Raw genomic sequence first — 24724 nt, forward strand, 5'->3', positions numbered from 1 at the left:
GCAACTCACCAAATCACCAGAGCATCCAGAGACCACAACTCTGCCCAGACCTCCAGCACTACCCAGTTGAGAAACTTCTCTAAAGAACAAGGATTATCAAAAATCACCTGAGACTGCAACAAGACGAGACTGGAACTACTTTGGGAACCCAAGTCACTGGTGAGTGAAAACACATGTGGCTCGTGGACAGAGAGGAGACTATGGAGAGACTCCTGGGGCTAAATCCCATATCTACTCCCGCGTGGCTGGTAACAAGTCTGGCAGTTTGCCCATTGAGGAGCCAACTCCAGTCTGTTTCACCAATAAAAAGACCGCTAAAGGGAGGAGAGGACTCCCTTAAGGCTCACCAAATGCAATTGCAAGTCTCCATATGCAACTGCCCTTAGAGGCTGGAGCAACAGGGGGGAAGCCCTGTACTGACACTGGGAGACAGATAACTGACCAGCCAACTCAGGAGAAGATCTATACCCTGGTCGTCTAGCGGTGGGGCTGTATAGTGGGAGATTTTCCACATTGTTCTCCTGATGAGAACATGGTGAATAATTGCCTCAGAACCTACAGACTATAAACGGGACTTGTTTAGAAACTCATAGGGCCCAGCAGTGCTGCCTGGTTTGCAGAGAAGCTGAACTGAGCCCGGAGCTGTGGATGTGAGAATCACTTTGCTATCTCTCCCCCACCCTGATTTATCTCTTGGTCAGGAGTGAGTGATTAAGCTAAAAAACTTACTTATAGGTAAAAAGCCCTCAGGCTCCCATAGCCTTCAACAGCCACTATGCTTCAACTCAGGGATTGAAATAACATTGAAACAACTGTTTATTTCCACAACTGTGAACTTTTAAGTACCTTAAGTACACAATTCAATCCAGGCAAGAGTGAACAATGGACTGAAAAGTACTGAGAGAAGGACTTCATAACACACTACAATAATGGTTAAACCAAGGAGAAACACTGGAGAAATGAACCAGGACAAAAATCCAGCTAAAAGCTCCCTAAAGGTAGAAACACAGAAGAATGAGATCAACATCCAAACACTAGCTAAGGAATTAAGTCACAGGAGTGAGGAAAGAGTTTAAAAGAATTGGGGGTCAGGTGGCAGTGCAGCTGATTAAGCGCACATAGCACAAACTGCAAGGACCAGCTTAAGGATCCCGGTTCAGGCCCCTGGCTCCCCACCTGTGGGGGGGGGGGGTTGCTTCACGAGTGGTGAAGCACATCTGTAGATATCTATCTTTCTCTCCCCCTCTCTTTCTTCCTCTCCTTTCTCCATTTTTCTCTGTCCTATCTAACAATGACATCAATAACAACAATAGTAACCACCACAACAATAAAACAACAAGGGCAACAAAAAGAGAAGAAACAGCCTCCAGGAGCAGTGGATTTGTGGTGCAGGCACACAGCAATAACCCTGGAGGCAAAAAAAAATATTTTTTTTTAAAGAATTGTCATCAGAAATACAGAAACAACAAATGAGTCTCTGAAAGAAAGCACTGTCTCGAGGTAATTAAAAAATTGAAAGCTGAAATAGCTGAGCTAAGCGCACAAGTAGCTGAACAAGCTAGTACAGTATCAGAACAGGGTAACAAAATAGATGAGCTACAGAAAACAACAGAGGGGAGAGAGAATAGAATAAATGAGGCAGAAAACAGAATTAGGAAGACTGAGGATGAATTCGAGAAAACTAAGAAAGAAATAAGAGATCTCAAAAAGAGATTAAGAGTTACTGAAAACAACAACAGAGACCTATGGAATGACTTCAATATTAATCCCCCAATAAAGAGAAAAAATACAAGTTTGTACATGCATAATATTTCCCAGTTTTCCACATAAAAATTCAACCCCTACTAGGTCCTCCTCTGCCATCATGTTCTAGGACCAGACCCTACCCGCCCCCACCCCAGAGTCTTTTACTTTGGTGCAAAACACCATCTACTTTATATCTTAATGCTTTTCAGCACCAAATTGTAAATGCTGCCATGATGCCAATCTGACTTTCCTGGGCAGACAACTGGACCAACGTGTCCTGGAATCTCACCTCTCTAGAGCCCTGCCCCACTAGGGAAAGAGAGAAACAGGCTGGGGGTAAGAATCGACCTGCCAATGCCCATGTTCAGTGGGGAAGCAATTACAGAAGCCAGACCTTCCACCATCTGTATCCCATAATGATCCTGAGTCTATATGCCCAGAGAGATAAAGAAGAGGAAAGCTGGGGAGTCAGGCGATAGCACAGCGGGTTAAGCGCACATGACGCGAAGCGTAATGACCAGCTTAAGGATCCTGGTTCAATCCCCCAACTCCCCACCTGCAGGGGTGTCACTTCACAGGCAGTGAAGCAGGTCTGCAGGTGTCCATCTTTCTCTCCCCCTCTCTGTCTTCCCCTCCTCTCTCCATTTCTCTCTGTCCTATCTAACAACAACAACATCAGTAACAACAACAATAATAACTACAACAGCAATAAAAAACAAGGGCAACAAAAGAGAAAATAAGTATTTTAAAAAATAGGAAAGCTATTTATTTATTACAAGATCATTGCTCAGTAACTTCTGGTTTATGGTGGAGTGTGGGATTGAACCTGAGACTTTGGAAACTCAGGCATGAAAGTTTTTGTATTACCATTATGCTGTCTCCCCAACCCCCAAGTGATTCTTTTTTTTTTAAATTAATTTATTTATTTATTTTAAATATTTATTGTATTTATTTATTCCCTTTTGTTGCCCTTGTTGTTTTATTGTTGTAGTTATTATTGTTGTTGTCATTGTTGGATAGGACAGAGAGAAATGGAGAGAGGAGGGGAAGACAGAGAGGAGGAGAGAAAGATAGACACCTGCAGACCTGCTTCACCGCCTGTGAAGCGACTCCCCTGCAGGTGGGGAGCCGGGGTTCGAACCGGGATCCTTAGGCCGGTCCTTGTGTTTTGCGCCACCTGCGCTTAACCCACTGCGCTACAGCCCGACTCCCCCAAGTGATTCTTAGTAAAGGACCAGCAGAGTTACTGCCTCAGAGAAATCAAGAACACAGTGAAGAAGTTACCTAAGGCTGGCAGACAACTCAGGCTTAGTATGTCAGATTTGCAGGTCCGAGGCTGTAAGGTCTCAGGTTCAATCACCAACACCACCATATGCCAGAGCTAAATAGTACTCTGATATCTCTGTCTCTGTCTCTCAAATAAATTAAATGAAGAAATTTAGATAAGAGGAAAATAGAGGGAAAACGAAAAAGGGAAGGTAAAAAATAAGATGAGAACACAACATACAAAACACAACAGAACTAGGACTGATGGATAACTCAAGGCTGAGCTTCCTGGTGACCAGAGCAAAGGGGGCTTCACACTGGCCATAAGATGGAAAGAGAACAAATCTACAAAAGTAAACTCTCTTTGTCCTGGGGCCTGTTAGTGGAGTGTGTGCCCCCAACACCTTGACTATGGGGCGTCCACCTTCCAACACAGAAGCCCCAGCAGCCCCCTTCACATCCACATGGGTAACAATGGAGTCAACCCACCAACACACACTGCCCTAAGAACACGTGTGTAGACCTGCCAGCCACTGACATGCAGAAATGCAGACTAACCAGTTCTCCCATCACAGCTCTCAGAAGGCCTGGCACATTCAGGAAGGGGAGCCCAGCGACTGCAGAGCACTCCCTCAGTATCTGAGTTAAGCAGGTCTGTCCCATAGGCAGGCCCAGGGGCTAGCAAAGACAGAACACGCAGTGAGGCCTCTGCACAGTGCAGCCCTCTCACTGCAAAACAAGATATCTGAAGCCATGTCGTTGCACCCCAAATTCAACTGGCAGCACAGTGCAGCCCACAGCACCACACCCTACTGCAGGTGAGCATGCCTATGGCCTCTGCCAACATGGCGAGCCCCCTTCCCCTTCACCACACACACACACACACACACACACACACACACACACACACACACACACAAAGGCCACTGCTGTCTGTCCACTAGTCTCTTCTGCTTTCAGAACCAGGTCTGCACAGCAAGGAAGAAGGGCAAGCTAGGGGTTTCCAGCCCCTTCTCTGGGAATGTGCAAGGCATGTGGGAGATATTCTATTAAATGCTTACTATGAAGCCCATTTAAATTATTGTTATTGTTATTATTTTCTCTCCATTTCTGTCTTTGTCCCTCTCAGTCTCTCTCTGTGTGTGTGTGTGTGTGTGTGTGTGTGTGTGTGTGTGTGTGTGTGTGTGTGTGTGTAAAAGACAGAGAAAGAAAGAGAGAAAGGGGGGGTGGGGCAGAGAAAGAGAGAGAGATCCCCAAGTGTTGTTCCTCTATTTTAAGTGATGGCACATATGGAACCCCTGGGCCTCGCATGCCAGGTTTACACTCTACTGCTGTGTCACCTTCCTGCCTGGCTCCTGACTACTGCTGACTGCTGCTCTAAAAGTACATTCTACAGGACGGATCTTCACAAACACGAGTGGAAAACATAAGACTGAAAGTGCCAGAATGTACTGGCATTGGGAGCCAGAAAACGGGGGACAAAAGACAATGGGTTGTGGTTCAAACAATACCAAAACAGCATCAGGGAGGCCCTGGGGTCAGGGAGAGGGGAACAGGGAGAGAGATGGAGAACGGTAGTGGCTGTGCCTGGATGAGGAGAGCAGGACAGGCCTGGGCGAAGAGGGGCACAAGGCATGAAGGAGGAAAGCATCGTCCAGAGTTGGACAAGTCCCACCAGGAAGGTCCTGGGTCCCAAGGCTGAGCCAGGCAGCCAAGGGAAGCAAGAGACACCACTGTGAGGACACAAAGTTCGTGCAGATGGCACCTGCAGTGGCACTGGACCCAGTTGCCAGGCAACAATACAGTCCTCTGTCAATGAAGCTGGCAAGTCTGGGACTCTGGGCAAGAACTTCTGGTAGAGCCCAATCACTGCTGTGTCACAAACAGGAGTCACAGCAGCAAATACAGTAGAAGTTTTCTAATCAGCTGGTCTTCAAATAGGCAGAGGATCTTGAATTACCCAGAGGGCTCAATGTAATCACAGGGGAATCAGAGTGAATACCACACGGCCTTCAGAGTGGAAGTGGGAGGCAGCAAACTCGGTGCAGTAGCTCATCCCAGCAATTATAGGAAACCAATACCACAACCAATCTTACTTTTTAAAAAATATTTATTTATTCCCTTTTGTTGCCCGTTTTACTGTTGAAGTTGTTGTTGTTCTTATTGATGTCATCATTGTTGGATAGGACAGAGAGAAATGGAGAGAGGAGGGGAAGACAGAGGGGAAGAGAAAGATAGACACCTGCAGACCTGCTTCACCGCCTGTGAAGCGACTCCCCTGCAGGTGGAGAGCCAGAGGCTCAAACCTGGATCCTTAGGCCGGTCCTTGTGCTTTGTGCCACCTGCGTTACCGCCCAACTCCCTCAATCTTTAAAAAAAAAGCAGTACTAGATACTGAGATGGCTCACCTATCTCACTAAGTACCTTTCCATGTGTGGGGGTGTGAGTTTGATACCCAATACCACATTAAGAGCACAAAGAACAGCACCAAGAGAACTCCATGGATGGTGGGGCAATGCCTCAGTGTCTCTTCCTCTCCCACCTTCTAAAATTATAAAATGAAAAATGAGGGGCGGGGGCTGGGCGGTAGCGCAGCAGGTTAAGCGCACATGGCGCAAAGTGCAAGGACCTGTATAAGGATCCTGGGTCCAGCCACTAGCTCCCCAACTGCAGGAGGGTTGCCTCACAAGCAGTGAAGCAGGTCTATAGGTGTCTATCTTTCTCTCCCCCTCCCTGTCTTCACCTTCTCTCTCAATTTCTCTCTATCCTATCCAACAATAACACTAGCAATAAGAACAAGGACAATAAAATGGGGAAAATGGCCTCCAGGAGCAGTGGATTCAGTAGTGCTAGAACCAAACCCGGGGGGGGGGGGGAGGAAGAAAAAAGAAAATTGAGGGGCCAGGTGATGACACACCTGGTTAAGCACACACATATAATGTGTAAGGATCTGGGTTCAAGACCCTGGTCCCCACCTGCAGAAGGAAAGCTTCACAAATGGTGGAGTAGGGCTGCAGGTGTCTCTGTCTCTTTCCCTCTCTATCTCCCCCTCCCATCTCAATTCCTCTCTGTCTCTATCCAATAATAAATAAAAAGGAGGAGGAGGGGAAGGGAAGAAAGTAGAGAAAACTGGGCGGGGAGCTAACTTAGAGGAATTGTGCATGTGTGAGGCCCTGGGTTTTTCCCCCATCACTGCATCATAAAATTTTCAAATAATAAAAAGAAGTGCAAGGAACTAGGTGGATGGCACAGTGGTTCTGCAAAAGACTTTTGTGTCTGGGGCTCCAAGATCCCAAATTCAATCCCCAGCACCACCATATGCCAGAGCTGAACAGTGCTATGGGGCAAAAAACAATGCAGTACAAACAAAAGACATGTAGGCTTTTCTGGGCCTGTGGGACACTTCTGTCTGGCCCACACTAAGGAGAAATGAGACTTGGGGTATCTCCTCAGCATATAGCAGGCCTCTAATATGCAGGCCAAGCCAAACACTAGGGCCCTTACCCTTATAACTTGGTCATAAAATTCTCCAGGGACGGGAGTTGGGCGGTAGTACAGCGGGTTAAGCACAGGTGGCACAAAGCGCAAGGACCGGCATAAGGATCCCAGTTCAAGCCTCCCGCTCCCCACCTGCAGGGGTCGCTTCACAGGCAGTGAAGCAGGTCGTCAGGTGTCTATCTTTCTCTCCCCATCTCTGTCTTCCCCTCCTCTCTCCATTTCTCTCTGTCCTATCCAACAACGACAACAATAATAACTACAACAATAAAACAAGGGCAACAAAAAGGAATAAATAAATAAATATTTTTTAAAAAATTTCTCCAGGGATTTCTACAAAACAGAGCTGCTAAGGAGTCTTACTCTCCAGGGACCTGTTAGCCACAGCATCAGGAAACTCCCCAGACACTGCCCTGAGGCGGAAGACAGGCTGGCCAGAAGGCTCCTCAGCTGTAGAGGAGCCTTCTACATGTAGAAGAAGTATAGAGAAGTATAGGCTTTTATGTAGAGAGAAGTATAGGCTTTTCAGTTCCCTGGGGCGGACCTCTGGTCCTTTCCTTCCTATCACCAGCCCCCATATACACACACACACACACACACACACACACATACACACACACATTCTCACTCTCTTTAATTTAATTTATTTATTATTGGATAGAGACAGAGATTGAGAGGGGAGAGGTAGACAGAGCGGGAGAGAGAGACAGAAACACCTGCAGACCACCAGCTTCACCACTCATGAAGCTTTCCCCCTGCAGGTGGGTACCAGGTGCTTGAACCTGGGTCCCTGTGCATTCACACATTCTCTCACTCATTCACTCACTCTCTCTCATACACACACAGTTAACAGTGGCTCCCCAGCACCTACAGCAATGAGATCACTTGAAAACAAGCATCCAACATAGGAGCACTTTTCACCTGGGCTCTTTAGTTCTGTACATTGAGATCACAATAGAGTTGCACTGATCAAAGCAAAGACCCTATGGCCCTGCCAGTCAGCAGGAAAATAAAACTGTGAAAACCACAGTCTGTTCAGATCACCCTAAGAGCCCACCTGGCCTGCCTATGACTGGGCCTTTCTGCATGTCTCATGCTCACATCGTACCTGCTGATCCTATGCTTGGCATTCTAAGCTCCAGGCCTTGGCACAAAGCTGCTCCCTCTGCTTAGAACATCCACTTTTCCTTAGAGACTACTTATGTGTTATTCCTACTAAACCTTTCTCTGATGCCCAGGTTCACTCATCTTGGCCTTTCTTTCTCCTGGGGCTGAGATTAGCTTCCTGACATAAGGAGCCAAGGGCTGAAGATCGTAAGTTATTAAGGATCAGAATTTACAATCATTACTGACAATGGATGACAATGGATGACTCCTGTGTACTCAAGAAACACTAAGACTGGAGGGGGGGGGACTTCTGGAGGTAGGTCTACAAGCAGCAGCAGATCTGTTTCTCTCCTCTCCTCTCCTCTCCTCTCCTCTCCTCTCCTCTCCTCTCCTCTCCCAGATCACCTAGGAATACCAAAGAAGACCATCTGGGACTGAAACAAGACAGGACTAGAACGACTACAAGAACCCACCAAATCACTGGTGAGTGCAAACACACGTAGCTGGTGACAGAGAGGAGCCTAGGGAGAGACTAAGTGGCTGGTAACAGTCCAGCGGTTTATCAGTTGAGACACCACCTCCAGTCTGTTCCACCAACAAGGGGACAGCTGAAGGGAGGAGAGGACTCCCGGGAGACTCACCAAGTGCAACCCTGAGTCTCCATTGCTACTGCCCTCAGAATCTGGAGCAGCGGCAGAGAGGGACACCGGGGGACAGAGATCTAACCAGGAAATTCAGGAGAAGACCTATACCTCGGTGGCATAGCGGTGGGGCTGTGAAAGTCTCTTTGCATAACCACCGGACTATCTCTGCCACATCCTGCCTTATCTCTTGCTCAGGAGTCAGTGATTAAGTTAAGAAGCCTACTTTTAGTTAGAAGCCCTCAGGCTCCCATAGCCTACAGAGAAGAAAAAAAAATTTTTTAAAGAGGCTTTTAAATCACTGAGCTCCAACTCAGGGATTAAAATACTATTAAAACAACTGTTAACTTCCACCACTGTGAACCCTTTAATTACCTTACTTGGACACAAGTCAATCTAGGAAATAGTGATCAGTAATTTGAAAACTATTAAGAGAGGGAACTCATAACATAATATATAAAATGGGTAAACCAACAAGAAGAAATATTGGAGAAACTAACCAGGACAACAGTCCAGCTAAAAGCCCCCCAAAGGGTGAAGCACAAAATAACAAGGTCAACATCCAGACATTAGCTAAGGAAATAATCACAGGAGTTAGTAAAGAGTTTGAAAGAATGGTAATCAGAAATACAGGAACAACAAATGAGACTCTGGAAGAAAACACTAACTATCTCAAGGTTATTAGAGAGCTGAAAGCTGAAATAGCTGAGCTAAGAACACAACTAGCTGAACAAGCTAAAACATTATCAGAAAAGGGAAACAAAATAGATGAACTCCAGAAAATAGTAGAGGGCAGAGAGAATAGAATCAATGAGGCTGAAGACAGAATTAGCAAGATCGAGGATGAATGAGATACAACTAAAAAAGAAGTAAGAGATCTCAAAAAGAGATTAACAGATGCTAAAAACAACAACAGAGACCTATGGGATGACTTCAAAAGAAACAATATACACATTATAGGCTTACCAGAGGATGAAAGAGAGGGAGAGGAAGAAAGCATTCTGCAGGCCATAATAGCTGAAAACTTCTCTAGTCTAGACAACATCAAAGACATAAAAATTCAAGAAGCCCAGAGGGTCCCAAACAGAATTAACCCAGACCTAAAGACACCAAGACACATCATATTTAGAATGGAAAGGAATAAGAATAAAGAAAGGATCCTGAAGGCTGCAAGAGAAAAACAAAGAGTCACCTACAGAGGAAAACCCATAAGATTAGCAGCAGACTTCTCCACACAAACACTACAGGCCAGAAGAGAATGGCAAGATATCTATTGAGTGCTCAATGAGAAAGGCTTTCAACCAAGACTACTGTATCCTGCTACACTGTCATTCAGACTAGATGGAGGCATAAAAACCTTCTCAGACAAGCAACAGTTGAAGGAATCAACTATTACCAAGCCTGCCCTAAAAGAAGTTCTGAAAGGTCTTCTATAAACAGTCAGACCATCATTAATAGGACATATATCAGAACACTCTAAAACTCTACAAGAATGGCATTAAAATATCTTTAATCTTTGATATCAATAAATGTCAATGGCCTGAATTCACCTATTAAAAGACACAGAGTAGGAAGATGGATCAGAAGATACAACCCAACAATATGCTGTCTACAGGGAACCCACCTACTCAACAAGACAAACACAGACTTAAAGTGAAAGGATGGAAAACTATCATACAAGCCAATGGCCCACAAAAAAGGGCAGGGACAGCTATTCTCATATCTGACACGATATACTTTAAAATAGGTAAGATTAAAAAAGATATGAATGGACACTACTTAATGTTCAGAGGATCAGGCAATCAAGAGGACTTAACAATTATTAACATCTATGCACCCAATGAGAAGCCATCTAAATACATCAAACGTGTACTGAAAGAGCTACAGCAAGATATTAACAGCAACACAGTCATAGTAGGGGACTTCAACACACAACTCTCAACTTGACAGATCATCCAGGCAGAAAATCAATAAAGACATAAGGGAGCTAAATGAAGAGATAGATAAACTAGAACTATTGGGCATTTTCAGAGTCATTCACCCCAAGAAACTGGAATACACATTTTACTCAAATCTACATGGGTCATTCTCAAAGATAGACCATATGGTAGGCCACAAAGACAGCACCAGCAAATTCAAGAGCATTGAAATCATCCCAAGCATCTTCTCAGACCACAATGGAATTAAACTAACACTTAACAATCAACAAAAGTTTAGTAATAGTCCCAAAATGTGGAAGCTCAACAGTACACTTCTTAACAACCTCTGGGTCAAAGAGGAAATCAAGGAAGAAATCAAAATGTTTCGAGAGTTCAATGAAAATGAAGACACAAGCTATCAAAATATTTGGGACACAGCTAAGGCAGTACTGAGAGGGAGGTTCATAGCTATACAAGGACACATTAGGAAACAAGAAAAAGCACAAATAAACAGCCTGATTCCACATCTTAGAGACCTAGAAGAAGAACAAAGGAACCCTAAAGCAACCAGAAGGACAGAAATCACTAAAGTTAGGGCAGAAATAAATAACATTGAGAATAAGAAAACCATACAAAAGATCAACAAAAGTAAATGTTGGTTCTTCAAAAGAGTGAACATAATCGACAAACCTTTAGCCAGACTCACAAAACAAAAAAGGGAGAAGACCCAAATAAATAGGATAGTAAATGAAAGAGGAGATATCACAACAGACACTGCAGAAATTCAACATATCATGCAAGGCTTCTATGAACAACTATATGCCACCAAGCTAGAGAACCTGGAAGAAATGGACGATTTCCTAGATACCTACCAACTTCCAAAACTAAGTAAAGAGGAACTAGATAACATGAACAGGCCCATCACAGCTAATGAAATTGAAACAATTATCAAAAATTTTCCCAAAAATAAAAGTCCTGGACCAGATGGTTTTACAAATGAATTCTACAAAACCTTCAAAGAAGAACTAATACCTCTACTTTTAAAAGTCTTCCAGAAGATTGAAGACACTGGAATACTCCCTGCCAGCTTCTATGAAGCCAACATCACTCTGATACCAAAAGCAGACAGGGACACAACCAAAAAAGAAAACTACAGACCAGTATCTCTGATGAACATGGATGCTAAAATACTGAACAAAATTCTAGCCAACCGGATACAGCAGTATATTAAAAAGATTGTTCATCATGACCAAGTGGGGTTTATCCCAGGCATGCAAGGTTGGTTTAATATATGTAAATCAATCAATGTGATCCACCACAACAACAAAAGCAAAACCAAAAACCACATGGTCATATCAATAGATGCAGAGAAAGCCTTTGACAAAATACAACATCCCTTTATGATCAAAACACTACAAAAAATGGGAATGGATGGGCAAATTCCTGAAGATAGTGGAGTCTATATATAGCAAACCTATAGCCAACATCATACTCAATGGTGAAAAACTGGAAGCATTTCCACTCAGATCAGGTGGAAATGCAAATAAAGACAATAAAAAATGAGATACCACTTCACTCCTGTGAGAATGTCATACATCAGAAAAGGTAACAGCAGCAAATGCTGGAGAGGGTGTGGGGTCAAAGGAACCCTAGGAGGACACTGCTGGTAGGAATGTCAATTGGTCCAACCTCTGTGGAGAACAGTCTGGAGAACTCTCAGAAGGCTAGAAATGGACCTACCCTAGGATCCTGCAATTCCTCTCCTAGGGATATATCCTAAGGAACACAACATATCCATCCAAAAAGATCTGTGTACACATATGTTCTTGGCAGCACAATTTGTAATAGCCAAAACCTGGAAGCAACCCAGGTGTCCAACAACAGATGAGTGGCTGAGCAAGTTGTGGTATATATACACAATGGAATACTACCCAGCTGTAAAAAATGGTGACTTCACCATTTTCAGCCGATCTTGGATGGACCTTGAAAAAAATCATGTTGAGTGTAATAAGTCAGAAACAGAAGGATGAATATGGGATGATCTCACTCTCAGGCAGAAGTTGAAAAACAAGATCAGAAAAGAAAACACAAGTAGAACCTGAAATGGAATTGGCGTATCACACCAAAGTAAAAGACTCCGTGGTGCATGGGTGGGGAGAATACAGGTCCAAGAAGGATTCAGAGGACCTAGTGGGGGTTGCATTGTTATATAGGAAACTGGGGAATGTTATGCATGTACAAACTATTGTACTTACTGTTGAATGTAAAACATTAATTCCCCTATAATAAAAAATAATAAAAATAAAAGAAAATAAAAAAATAATTTAAAAGGAATAAAAATTGAATTTACTAGTTTTTAAATATTTTATTTGATAGAGATAGAAACTGAGAGGCAAGGGAAAGTAGGGAAAGAGAATAGAGACACCTGCAGTACTGTTCCACCACTTGTGAAGATTCCTCTGCAGGTGGGACTAGGGGCTTGAACCTGGGTCTCTGCACACTGTGACATGTGTGCTCAATTGGCTGTGCCATCACCCTCACCCCTCCCAGTATAGGATTTAAAAGAAAAGAAAAAACAGCATGACTCATAGTGATGTTATGATAGGTAGGTGTAGGGAGGCAAGGGTTTGGATGAAAAGAGGAAAACCTGCTGGGCCTGCCCTAGAGACCTGGCTGGAACCCAGGGCCAGGAACACTCCTCACCCGCCTCCCTGGCTCACATTCTAAACTGACCTGAGGGGAACCTCTGCCCAGGCAGCAGTGTACCCCACCCCCACTTCACTCTAGCTGCTGTATACACATACCACATGTGCTCGGACCCTGGCCCCTCAGATTATGTCGATCATCCATGTTCTCTCTAGCTCCAGATTTCTCCCACTTTATAATCCCTGACACTCCCAGAGGCTCCCTGACACAGAACCTAGCTTCTCAGCCCACACAAACCATTAGCAGCATCTGGGGCATGTGGGGAGCCCCCCCACTCCCTCCCTCAGCCTGGGGCGAGCTACACAAGCTTTATTAACAAGCTTTCCATGCCACGTGACTCACAGAGGCAGCCAAGGATAAGCACTAAGGCAGGCAGCCTGGGCAGTGGAGCTTCAGGTAGAGCTTTAGACTTGCAAGCATGTGGTCCTGGGTTCCATCCCTGGCTGGCACATGCCAGAGTCGTGCTCTGGCCTCCCCCGCCCCCCTCCTCCTCTTGTCTAACTTGTGAAATGGATAAAATTGTTCATTTATTTTTTTTATTTGTTTTTTTAATATTTATTTTATTTATTCCCTTTTGTTGCCCTTGTTGTTTTATTCTTGTAGTTATTATTGTTGTTGTCATTGTTGGATAGGACAGAGAGAAATGGAGAGGAGGGGAAGACAGAGAGGAGGAGAGAAAGATAGACACCTGCAGACCTGCTTCACCGCCTGTGAAGCGACTCCCCTGCAGGTGGGGAGCCGGGGTTCGAACCGGGATCCTTATGCCGGTCCTTGTGCTTTGCTCCACCTGTGCTTAACCCGCTGCACTACAGCCTGACTCCCTGTTCATTTATTTTTAAAGAACTATACAGGCTCCTGATAGGGAGGTGGCTCAGTGGGAGAGCACAGGACTTGCACATGCCAGGTCCTGAGTTCAGTCCTCATTACTGCATCTACCTGAGTGATGTTTCAGTGTGCTCGTTTTCTTTTCTTTTTTTGCCTCCAGGGTTATTGCTGGGCCTCCGTGCCTGCACTACGAATCCACTGCTCCTGGAGGCCATTTTTTCCATTTTGTTACTCTTGTTGTTGCTATTGCTGTCGTTGTTGGATAGGATAGAGAAGGGGAAGACGGGGAGAGAAACAGGATCCTCGTGCCATGAGCACTTAACCTGCTGTGCTACCACCCAGCCCCCTTCAATTTCTTTTTAATAATAAAATCAATCAAAACCCCGCCCCCTCTTTTATTAGGAAGTGTAGGCCCTAGAATTTCCCATCACAGTTGTCAGCCATCAAGGATGTGACAAGCCTTCACTCCTCCACACCCGTGGGTCACCTCCAGAAACATGGCCTCACCCAACTAACAGAGCCTGGTCAGGTCCTGCACCATAGGGACCATTCCTGCCAGAGGGTCCCTCCAAAAAACCTCGGAGCTCCCCTGCCCACCACCCACCAAGAGGCCCTAGGGCACTGCCTCCTCAGTCCTGTAGGCTCTCAACTCAACGCCCTCACACACCCCGCACCTAGCCTGAGGTCGGCCTCCCACTGCTCCCTCATTCTGAAGTACCTTCCACAGTGAACACTGTCCCCTGACTCTTCAGGTCCAGCTCTGGCCCTACCTTCTCACCAGCTCTTAGATTCCCCTTCACATCTGCTCCCCTGATGAGGAATCAAAAGAAAAGCTCCACAAACTGCCTCCAAAATATTAGCTTCACTTTCCAAGCTGGGCTCAGTTTTTGCCTCCCTCTGCACCCCTTACCCAGCCTCTGGGGTGGCATACACTTGCCAAGTCAGCCTGACCCCAAGCACACTGTCCCTGATCTGATGCTGGACTTCTGTATCAGCCACACTGCTGCTCACACAGTGGAATAAAGATCACTTATCTCACTAGTAAGACGACTGCCTTTGCCACACACACAGCTCAGGCTCAAGTCTTTGCAGTGCAGGGGAGGTGCTATGGCACCTGAGGAATCAAAGGCACTGCAGAGTCTCTCCTTCTGTCTCTGGATGAAAAAGCAGCCTGGAGCAGTGCACATAGGCCAAAGCAATACACAAAAAACAGCACTTCTCTGATCACCTGTTTGACTTGCCGAAGTTTTTTGTTGGCACTCAGGGGAAGACATGCTGGGGTAAACACATGATTCTGGCCTGTAAGGGTCTTTCTTCTTGGGAGGAGGGGTGAACTGACTTTATTTTACTGTATTTCTCATTTACTTATTTTTATTGTCACTAGGGTTATCACTGGGGCTTGGTGCCTGCACAACAAACCCACCACTCCTGCAGCCTTCTTTTTATATATATATATATATATATATATAAGACAGAGAGAAAATGAGAGGGGAGGGGTAACAGAAAGGGAAAGGAAAGAGACAATTGCAGGCATACTTCACCACTTGTGAAGCTTCCTCCCTGCAGGAGGTAAGTGAGGGTTCAAACCTGGGTCCTCACGCTTAACCAAGTGCACCACTGCCTGGCCCCCAGGACTGACTTTACATAGCAGCTTTCAGTTCTCATGTTTTACTCACCCAAAGTCTTCAAGAGTTTACAAAACAGTCCAAACCTCCAGGACCTCCTCCCAGAGTGCAGAGTATGATGGGACAGGTATGAACACATAGCTATTTACCATCCTTGGGTTCAGGCTGTAGGCAACTCTCAGACCTTGAGAAAGAAGGGGCTCACAGCCAGCCTCCTTAGGGGAGCTGGGAAAGGCCCTGAGGAGTGAGGTTCACTACCGACAGGGGAAGGAACTACTTCATGCATTTGATTTCATTAGCATTTTTAAGATGATCAAGTTCTGCCTGAGCTTGATCACACACATTTTAACAGCAGTATTACCAGGTTTTCTTTTTTTTTTTTTTTCCCTTGAGGGGAGGGTCCTTAATTCCCAAGCGCCAAGTTTATAGAACCAAGGTGCAGAACCTTAGGATTAGAAAGTGAAAAGAGGGACCTGGGCAGCAGCACACCCGGTTAAGTGCACATAATGTGAAGCGCAAGGACTGGAGCAAGGATCGTGGTTCTAGCCCCTGGTTCCCCACCTGCAGGGGTGTCACTTGGCAAGGTGAAGCAGTTCTGCAAGGGTCTTTCTCTCCCCGTCTTCCCCTCTTCTCTTAATCTCTTTCCTATCCAACAACAGCAGCAACAGCAACAATGAAAAAAAAGATGCCCTCTGGACAGTGGTAGATTAATGTTTATGCAAAGAGACTCTCATACCTGAGGCTCCAAAGTCCCAGGTTCAATCCTCCCCCTCCCCCCCAACATCACCATAAGGCAGAGCTAATCAGTGTTCTGGCAAAAGAAAGAAAGAGGGCAGGGATAGATAGCATAATGGTTATACAAAGAGACTCTCATGCCTGAGGTTCCAAAGTCCCAGGTTCAGTCCCCCACACCACCATAAGCCAGAGCTGAGCAGTGCTCTGGCAACAAAAACAAAAAGAAAGAAAGAAAGAAAGAAAGAAAGAAAGAAAGAAAGAAAGAAAGAAAGAAAGAAAGGGAGAGAAAGGGAAAGGAACAAGAAAAAAGAAAAAATATGGCCTCCAGGAAAAGTGGATTCGTAGTGTAAGGGAAAGAACCTCAACAACAAAGCAAAAAAAGTGAAAAGAGGAAAAAAATGGCTTCTTCCAGAGAATAGGAGAAGAGTAGTCAGGGCAGCTCTTTGGACAAAGCTTTGCACACAGAAGTGCCTTTTCCAGCCCACTCAGACCCTACAACCAGCCCAGTTGGAGGTTCCCCCAGGTCTCTGCTATCCTCCTCCAGGCAGCTTTAGGTGGCAGAACTGACTTCTGGAGCCCCAGGCAGAGGTGCAGTGTTGTCATGGAAACAGCTTCACCAGGCTCCCAAATCAGAAAAGCGTGGGCCTGAATTCAAGTTGTGCCAGCCACTCACTGGGTGGGAAACAAGAACAAGCAGACCCCTCCAAGCCACGGCTTGCTGAGCCTGCCTGCCAAGGCTGTTGCAGGGGTTCTAACTCTCACAAGTGGCTGGCACACCAGCTTGGGTGCTGTCTGTGTGACTGTGTGAACCTTTGGGCAGCTAATCACTTCTGAGCTTCGGTTTCGGCATGCATATGCAAAAAGAATGACAGGTCTTGGGGGGTCCTGGTGACAACAGAATAGAAAACTGCACAAAGGGAGCAGCAGAGCCAGCAGGCATCTCAGTGGCAGAGCCCATACCGTGTATATGAGACCTTGAGCTCAGTCCCCAGAGAACCCCCCCACACCCCTCCTCCATAAAAGTAGCACTCAAAAGCCATCAGGGCTCTCTCTCTCATACACACCCACATGTCTGGCTCTGACGGACAAGCTGATAATTACAGCTGGGGGGAAATAATTGTTTTCCCAAACCCTGAACAAAACCAATCTGGACTACTGGTAGGAGGAGGCAGCTTCCATTAACAGTAGCCAGGCCTAATGGTCCTGAGAGAGGGAGATAGCTCAGGCTCCACACCTCTCCCTGACCTCTCGCAGCCACATTTCTAGAAAGCTCTGACAGTAAGCATCTTGCCTGGTGTGTGGGGACAGTGCACGGGCTTTTCAAACAGAATCCTTGATGTGTAATGGCCTCTGTGAAGGGTGGTGTGAGCCGCCTCCCCTTTATTAAGGAAAAATCCTGGTCTGTATGCCTGGTAGTACCTGTGGACACAGCCAACATCACCATCAGCTCAGAGCAGAGTGCCAAGCTCTTGGAGAAACCTCATACCCTTCCCCAGCATCCTACAGCTCCTTCTGAGTAACATGCAGAGGCCTTGCAGAGGTAGGTACTGCTTGAGTTTCCTCTGCACGCCTCTCGCTGAGCCCCCTCCTAAGCCTGTCCTGGGAGCAGCAGCCTCTGTTGCACTTAAAGGTAGGGGGAAGATGCACCTTGCCCAGACTCGGCTGAGTCTGTCTGTCCATCCATCTGTCCAGGGCCTGAATAATTCTCCTGCACACTGAAGTCTGAGAAGCACCAAGGGTCTACTCAGCAAAGCAGCTCTTCTCAGTTCCATTTTAGAGGCGAGAGGACCAAAGTTCAGTGATCAAAGTGTTCCCCCAGCCAGGAGGCCAATTTGCACCCACATCTGACACCATGCAGCCAACTGCCCACTCCATTTGGTGTTCTCAGCTACTGGGCCACTGGGCTAGGGGCAAAGGCCTTCAGAGGGCTGGGGTGGGATGGGGGTGAGTTTGGGGCTAGAGATAGGCCATCCGGTAAGCTTATCAATGGAGCTGTCTTTGGTCTTAATTCAGTTGTGCATGGTATCTAAAAAAATTGAAGGTTAGGAAAGTAGATTCAGTGAGTGCTCCAGCTCACTGATCATAGATGCTTTCCTTCCCCTCCAGCCCACAGGAGGAACTGCTTGCCTGTCCATTTCTCAGCTGGCTTTGGGGGGGAAGGCATGAGGAGTCTCTTTGTGTAAGCCCTCCACACACCCAGCAAAGGGACCCAGTTACTTGCTTTACATCTACAGTTCTTGACAGGGTCAAGAACAACCCATCACAGAGCAGGCCTCAGTACCTGACTGGCTGGCAGTGAGTCACCAGAAAGAATCCCATGCATGTGGGGCGAGCATGTGAACAATGCCGCGGGTCTGGTTCAACACAGACAGGCCTCTTTTAAAAAAAAAAAAAAACCAAGTCCTGAATTTAATCTCTATCAGTCAAGTGGGCCATTAGACTCTTGACATTCAGACTGCAGCACACAGTCTCAGAGTCTCTGCAGGGAAAGAAAAGACGGAGCTCTCACACTAACCTTCTGGGTAAACTGAGTGGTTCTCAGATGGTAAGTCTGTTCTTAAGGTTCCGTGAGTGTCCACTGTGCTGTGGGCTTTCTGCAGGAGGGACTCGAGTCTGGGAATTACACAAACCTTTTCCATCTAGACAGAGATTGGTTCTAGATTACATATAGCTATGAAGACAAAATGAAATCAGGCTCTTAAGCACCTGCTGAAAACACCTCTGAATTTCAAGACATGAAAAAGGTAGCCCAGTGGTCCAGGAGGTGGTGCAGTGGACAAAGCATCAGACTCTCAAGCATGAAGTCCTAAATTCAATCCCCAGCTGCACATGTACCAGAGTGATGTCTGGTTCTTTCTCTCTCTCCTCCTAACTTTCTCATTAATTAATAAAATCCTTAAAAAAGAAAGAAAGAAAGTAAAAGAAAGAAAAAAAAAAAAAAGGTAGCCAAACAGTCAAAGAACAAACTCAGCCTCATGGGAACTCATTTCACGGGATCTTCTTTCCTAACCTTCAATCTTTACACACCATACACAAGAGAATTGAGACCAAATACAGCACCATTGATAAGTTTACTAGACAACCTGTCCCTACCCCAAAACTCAACAGATGGATGCAAATTATTATTTCACAACACATCTGAAAAAAACAAAATGTACTTGCTCTCTCCCACTTTCAATTTTAACATTCCCCTCCATGTTCACTCCATGGTCAACGCACAGTAGGGTTTCAATCAAGTCATTCCAGCTTGAGAGGCTTGGGTTCTCAAGGCAGTAGGGAGCAGAACAGTTTGGAATTCAACAGACCTGTCAGAAACCCAGTCACTTATTGGTTGGGTGCAAGACTTAACCTTCTGGGTCTAAGCTTCCTCCTCTGTAAAATAATGACACCTGTGGAACTGGCATGTAGTTGCCAGACCAACAGTACTGGTTTCTGTAGGAGTAAGACAGCACTACTCAGTCGCAGCCAGTCCTGAGCATCTCCAAGGTTCAGAGACTAAACTAGGGGCTGAGGCAGTAAAAGACATCAGAAAGGCAGGACAACCCTTGGTGGCAAAGATGTCAGTGTCACAATAACTTCAGATATGCAGACAATATAAGCACCCTGACAGTTACTTGGGGTGGTGAGGGGGCCCTAACATTGCTGGAGTTACCTGGCAAAGATTTGACTGAAGAGAGTTGTTTGAGAGACCATCTGGTTAAGTGCACAAGGACCCAGGTTCAAGCCCCTGGTCCTCACTTGCAGGCGAAAAGCTTCACAAGTGGTGAATCAGGGCTACAGGTGTCTCTCTGTCTCTTTCCCTCCCTATCTCCCCACCCCTCTCAATTTCTGTCTCTATCCAATAATAAGTAAATAAAAATATTTTTAAATAATAATAATTTTTTTAAAAAAGGACTGTTTCAGCAACAAGTCCAGCTGACATCCTTACCAACCTCAGATTCCCCAAATCCAAGACCTTTGCTTTCTCCAAGGTTCAGGGTCACCAGCTGCTCAGGTCATAAAATGACTACACTAGTCATATACAACTTCTACTGATCTCACAAGCAAGTTCAAGAGGACAAGGAAAAGAGTTTCCCAAGGTCTTGCAGACTTTAACATGCTTCCCAAAGAGATGACAATGCATTTTAAACAATCTCTTAGTGCTTTAATTCACAAAGAACTAAAAACTGTCACTCCTAATGGAGCCTTCAGGAGGAAAAAAAAGTCCAAATCATTAATAAAAACTAAAATCAAGTCATTGAAACAAATTAGACACCGCTGAGACTTTTCAGCTCTTTTTGAAAGACCAGAAGCCTGACTCTACGGAAACTCACACCTCACAGCACTGGGGAGACAGTCATGTAAAGAGGCAACAATCTTTCTACAGAAGATATGTGCAAAGCTGAGCACACTTTCCCACATCACATACACCAGCCATCACCACTGGAAACATTTCCATCTTTTCACAGGTTGTACACATGCTTGAACTCAACACACCTTGCTGAAAAGAGCTCTGTGTGGCTCCCCATCTGCCAGACCAGACTTGGGGTTCAGAAAGACAAAATGTCTATGTGAACCACATGACAGCCATACACCCCACAGGACAATTCAAACCCCCTCCAGGCTTAGGAGGGCAAGCCTGACTCACACCTGGCGGTGAGGCACCCAGCTCTGTAAATGCCCATCATCTCATTCATTCCATGCTGCTTGAAAAACAGCCCAGAGAGCCAGTTAGAATGACTAACCCCAGTATTAAAATCAAAGAGCCAAATATGATCTAGAAACAAAAAAGTAGGGGCCAGATGGTGGCACACCTGGTTAAGTGCACTCATTACAGTGCACAAGGTCCTGAGTTCAAGCCCCTGGTCCCCACCTGCAGAATAGCTTCACAAATGGTGAAGCTGGGCTACAGGTGTTTCTGTCTCTTTCTATCTCCCCCTCCCCTCTCAATTTGTCTCTATCCAATAATAAGTAAATAATGACTTGAAGAAAGGAAGGAAGGAAGGAAGGAAAAAAAAATAAAAGCAGGAAGCAACGAAAGTGGAGACCACTTGCTGGCTTCCCCAAAGACAACCAGAACAAGGATCATTCAGAAACACATTGTAGGCCCTTTTAGTATCCATTTAAATACAGATGAGAAGCTCATTATCAGTACAAATGCCATCACTGCTGAGCGTGATTCAGTGTGTGACTTTGTTAGCACCAGGCATCTAGTATTAAGCTGCAAGATGCACACATTTTACTGCAAATCATTATTTCACACCTGTGGGGGGGGGGGAAGGGGCGGGTCGTTCAGTTCCTTCTTTCCAAGGGCATTCTTGGGAGGTGGAAAGGAAAGATTCCCGCTTCCCGTACTTTCTTGCTCATGTCCTTGTGTGTATGTTAAAAATAAAAGACAAGAGGGCTAAATCAGAATCTGTCTCTTAGATAAGGAATCTCCACTATGTGGTGAGGCAGCCCGAGAAAGTGATCCTCTACTTCCAGCACTGACGCTGCCTCTCTCTGCAAGACTTTGGGCACAATCGCCACATCTCTAGGCCTCAGTTTCCCTTTCCGATGCTGTTAAATCCCATCCTCAAAGCACAGACTTCAGAAGAACCCCTCCCCAAGCGGCCATACGGTGACGGAGGCCGGGGGAGAGCACCTAGGGTGGAGGAATGGGCTTTCAAAGGCCCCGGGGGGCTTCTGGGGACACCAGACTACCCCCTCCCCCCACGCAACCCCGGCGAAGCCACCCGGCCAACTTCAGGTCGCAAACAAAAACCTGTTGGCAGCGACTCTGCCAACAGAGGAAGGGCCGACCTCTCCCAACGCGCCCGGCTTTGGGAGGCGCCCTGCGGGCCGGGCGGGGAGGATCCCCCGGGAGGCGCGGACCTCCGCACCGACCCCGCACCAGGCCGCCCACCGAGACCCCGAGCAGGAAGGCGGGCGGGGTCTCCGCCTGCCCACGCGGAACAAAGGCAGCAGGAGCCCGGCTCCGCCGCCCCCGTCCCTGCTGCGCCGCGGGGGCAGGCTGGGGAGGGAGGGCTGGTCCCTGGGGAGGGGACAGGGCAGTTCACGCCAAGGAGAGATGAGGGGCAGCGGGGCCCGAGGCAAAGGGGAGCCCCCTCCCGAATTCCTGGGCCGGCTGTGCACCGGGCGCCGTGACGGGATCAGGGTCTGGAGGGGGAGGGGGGCCAGGGCGGAGGGGCAGGGCTGCTCGGCGCTGCCAGGCAGAGCGCGAGGGTCGCGGGGGTCTGGGTCGGGAGAAGGGAGCACAGCCCCCCGACTGCAAAACGCCCCCAGAGGAGGAAACTGAGGTGGAGGTCCCGGCAGCAAAAAGAGGGGGCCTGGTGGGTAGGGGGCCACGTTTCAGCCCGTGGGGTGGGGCCTGGGTGGAAAGCCTGGGCCCCGCCGGAGCTGGGGACTTGCTGGGGAAACTGGGGTGCATGCACCGGGAGGCCAGCTGAAGGGGGCTGCGCCCCAGGAGTCCACACCCAGGGAAGGAGGTTGCTCCGCGCCCCGGCCCCGCGCCCCTGGGCTTACCTCCGCTCCTCCCGGCTGGCCCGGGTGCACGGCTGCGGCCGCCAGTATCGCTGAGCAAGCGGGAGCGACCGGAGCTCGCGGAGCCGCTGCAGCTTTCAGCTCCGTTTGACACCCACACGCCAACCAACATGGCGGCCGGGAGGGGGCGCGCCGGTGGCGTGCGCGCGCGCCCCGCCCCTCCGCCGGGTCCAAGCCCCGCCCACAAAAATCAGGCCCCGCCCTTCAGACAGGACCGAGATCTCGCTCCCCACCCTCTGGCTCTGCCCCATTCAAGCTCAGCCACCGCCCAGTCTAGGCCCCGCCCACACACTCCAGCTCCGCCCGGAGGCCCTGCCGAGGCGCGTCCCTCCCCCCCGCCCCCTCCATATATCACTGCCTCCTCTCAAGCCTACAGGGGCCCCGACCACATTAAGACTCCGCCCCCACCACTCTGCAAGGCTCCGCCCACACGTGCCAGCCCCGCCCCTCCGCCCTGGCGAGGCCAAACAGGCGCATTCCGATCCGCCCCCGCCGCAGGGGCAGGGGCAGGGGCGCAATGTGTGACTTCCCTCCAACAATGCCTTATGATCTGAGAACTAGTCCCCTATGCCCCCAATAGTCCTCCTAGACGTGTGCTTGGAGCCCCTAACCTGCAGGCAGGCCCGAATCCACGCACCGGACCAATCCCATAAAGGGTGCACACTGCCACGTGCACTGGGACCCAGGTTCCATCCTGCACCTTGTGGGAGCACCCTGCACTGGGAAGACTAAGGAATGGTGGAGCACTGCTGTGGTGTCTCTCCTGTCTCTCTCCCTCTCTCTCTCTCCCTCTCTAGAAGAAAGAGCCTGCTGAGAGTGGTGAAATCACACAGGCAGAAGCCCCAGGAAAGCCCTGGCAAGGCCCCAGACCCTCATGGCAGCCCATGGCTGTGGCTCAGGGGTCATTGGTGTGCAAATGGCGCTGTAGCTCTTATGTGTGTTCTAGGGGGGCCCTATAGTCAAGAGTATTCCATCAGCTCCAGTCTTGGGGGAAGGAGGTCTGTTTCAGGAGTCCCCACACTGCTGTCACTCACAATGCAAACTTTAGCAAGTCACTAGAGACTGAACCTCAGCAATGCTCTGCTGGGGCTCTGGCCCTTCCCGGAGCCTCAGCTTCAGATGGAATCCCATTGAGGCACTCAGTGCTCACTACTCTTGGAGTTCAGGAATCAAGAGGCAGATTTCTCAAAACCAGCACTGTTCTGCTCTCCACTGAACTGTCCACATGCAAGAACTCCAACAAACCAGAGAGCTAGCTCACCAAGTAGGGTTTTACTATGATCATAGCCCAGGTTTGAGCCTCAGCACTACAGAGAAGGTGCTGTGACATATCTCCATATATCTCTCTCTCAAAATGAAAAATAGCCTGCTGGCCCAGGAGGGGACACAGTGGTGAGATGTTGGACTTGCAGTCATGAAGTCCAAGTTCAGTCCCTGGTATCAGATGTCATAGTGATTCTCTGGTGTGTAATCTATCTTTCTTTCATTGATAAATCTTTGTATCTTTATTTATTTATTGGATAGAGACAGCCAGAAATTGAGAGGGAAGGGAGAGAGAAGGAGAAAAGGAGAGAGACACCTGCAGCACTGCTTCACCTCTCGCAAAGCTTTCCCTCTGCAGGTGGGGACTGGGGACTCAAACCCAGTCCCTGTGCATAGTAACTTGTGCACTGAATGAGGTGTGCCTCCACTCGGCACCAATAAATCTTTTATGAGTGACCTAGAGGAGTAAAATCACCCACAATTGATGCCACCAATCCCACCAACTGAAGAAATAATACTTTTTAAAAATCACACATTTGTTAACATGAGAGAGGAGAGAGAGAAGGGGGATGATAGAAAGGGGGTGGGAAAGGGAGAGGGAGAGGAAGGTGGAACTCAGGAGTTCATGCTAGAGTCCAAAGCTCTAGTCCATAGCACCACCTCCCAGGTCACAAGAGTTGATTTTAAGAACTTACTTTAACTTTAATGAATTGCCTTAAATAGTCACAAAATGGCTAGATATTGCTGCACTGATCTAAGGCTGACCACAGCCATATAAGGTAACATTTTAAAATAGACTTACTATTTTTTAAGACCTATTTGTTTATTAGGAGAGACAGAGAACCAGAACCAAAACACTGCTCACCTTTACCTT

The 24724-nt window shown here is 47.4% G+C and overlaps 1 protein-coding gene across 6 annotated transcripts in view; it reads right to left on the bottom strand.

Annotated features, from left to right (window-relative positions):
• The window catches only part of EPN2 (epsin 2), a 76667-nt gene extending 53942 nt beyond the window's left edge, over positions 1-22725 (bottom strand). For 3 of the 6 annotated variants that reach the window (XM_007526180.3, XM_060203191.1, XM_007526181.3), the window contains exon 1: positions 22570-22725. The gene's annotated coding sequence lies outside the window, so the exon portion shown is untranslated. Of the gene's footprint in view, positions 1-18580; positions 18705-22569 lie in introns of all 6 variants that reach the window. The other 3 variants (XM_060203190.1, XM_060203189.1, XM_060203188.1) reach the window with 2 other exon arrangements.
• Between the last annotated feature and the right edge of the window lie 1999 nt (positions 22726-24724).

The sequence above is a fragment of the Erinaceus europaeus genome, chromosome 12, assembly GCF_950295315.1.
Source record: "Erinaceus europaeus chromosome 12, mEriEur2.1, whole genome shotgun sequence".
Taxonomy (NCBI): Eukaryota; Metazoa; Chordata; class Mammalia; order Eulipotyphla; family Erinaceidae; genus Erinaceus; species Erinaceus europaeus.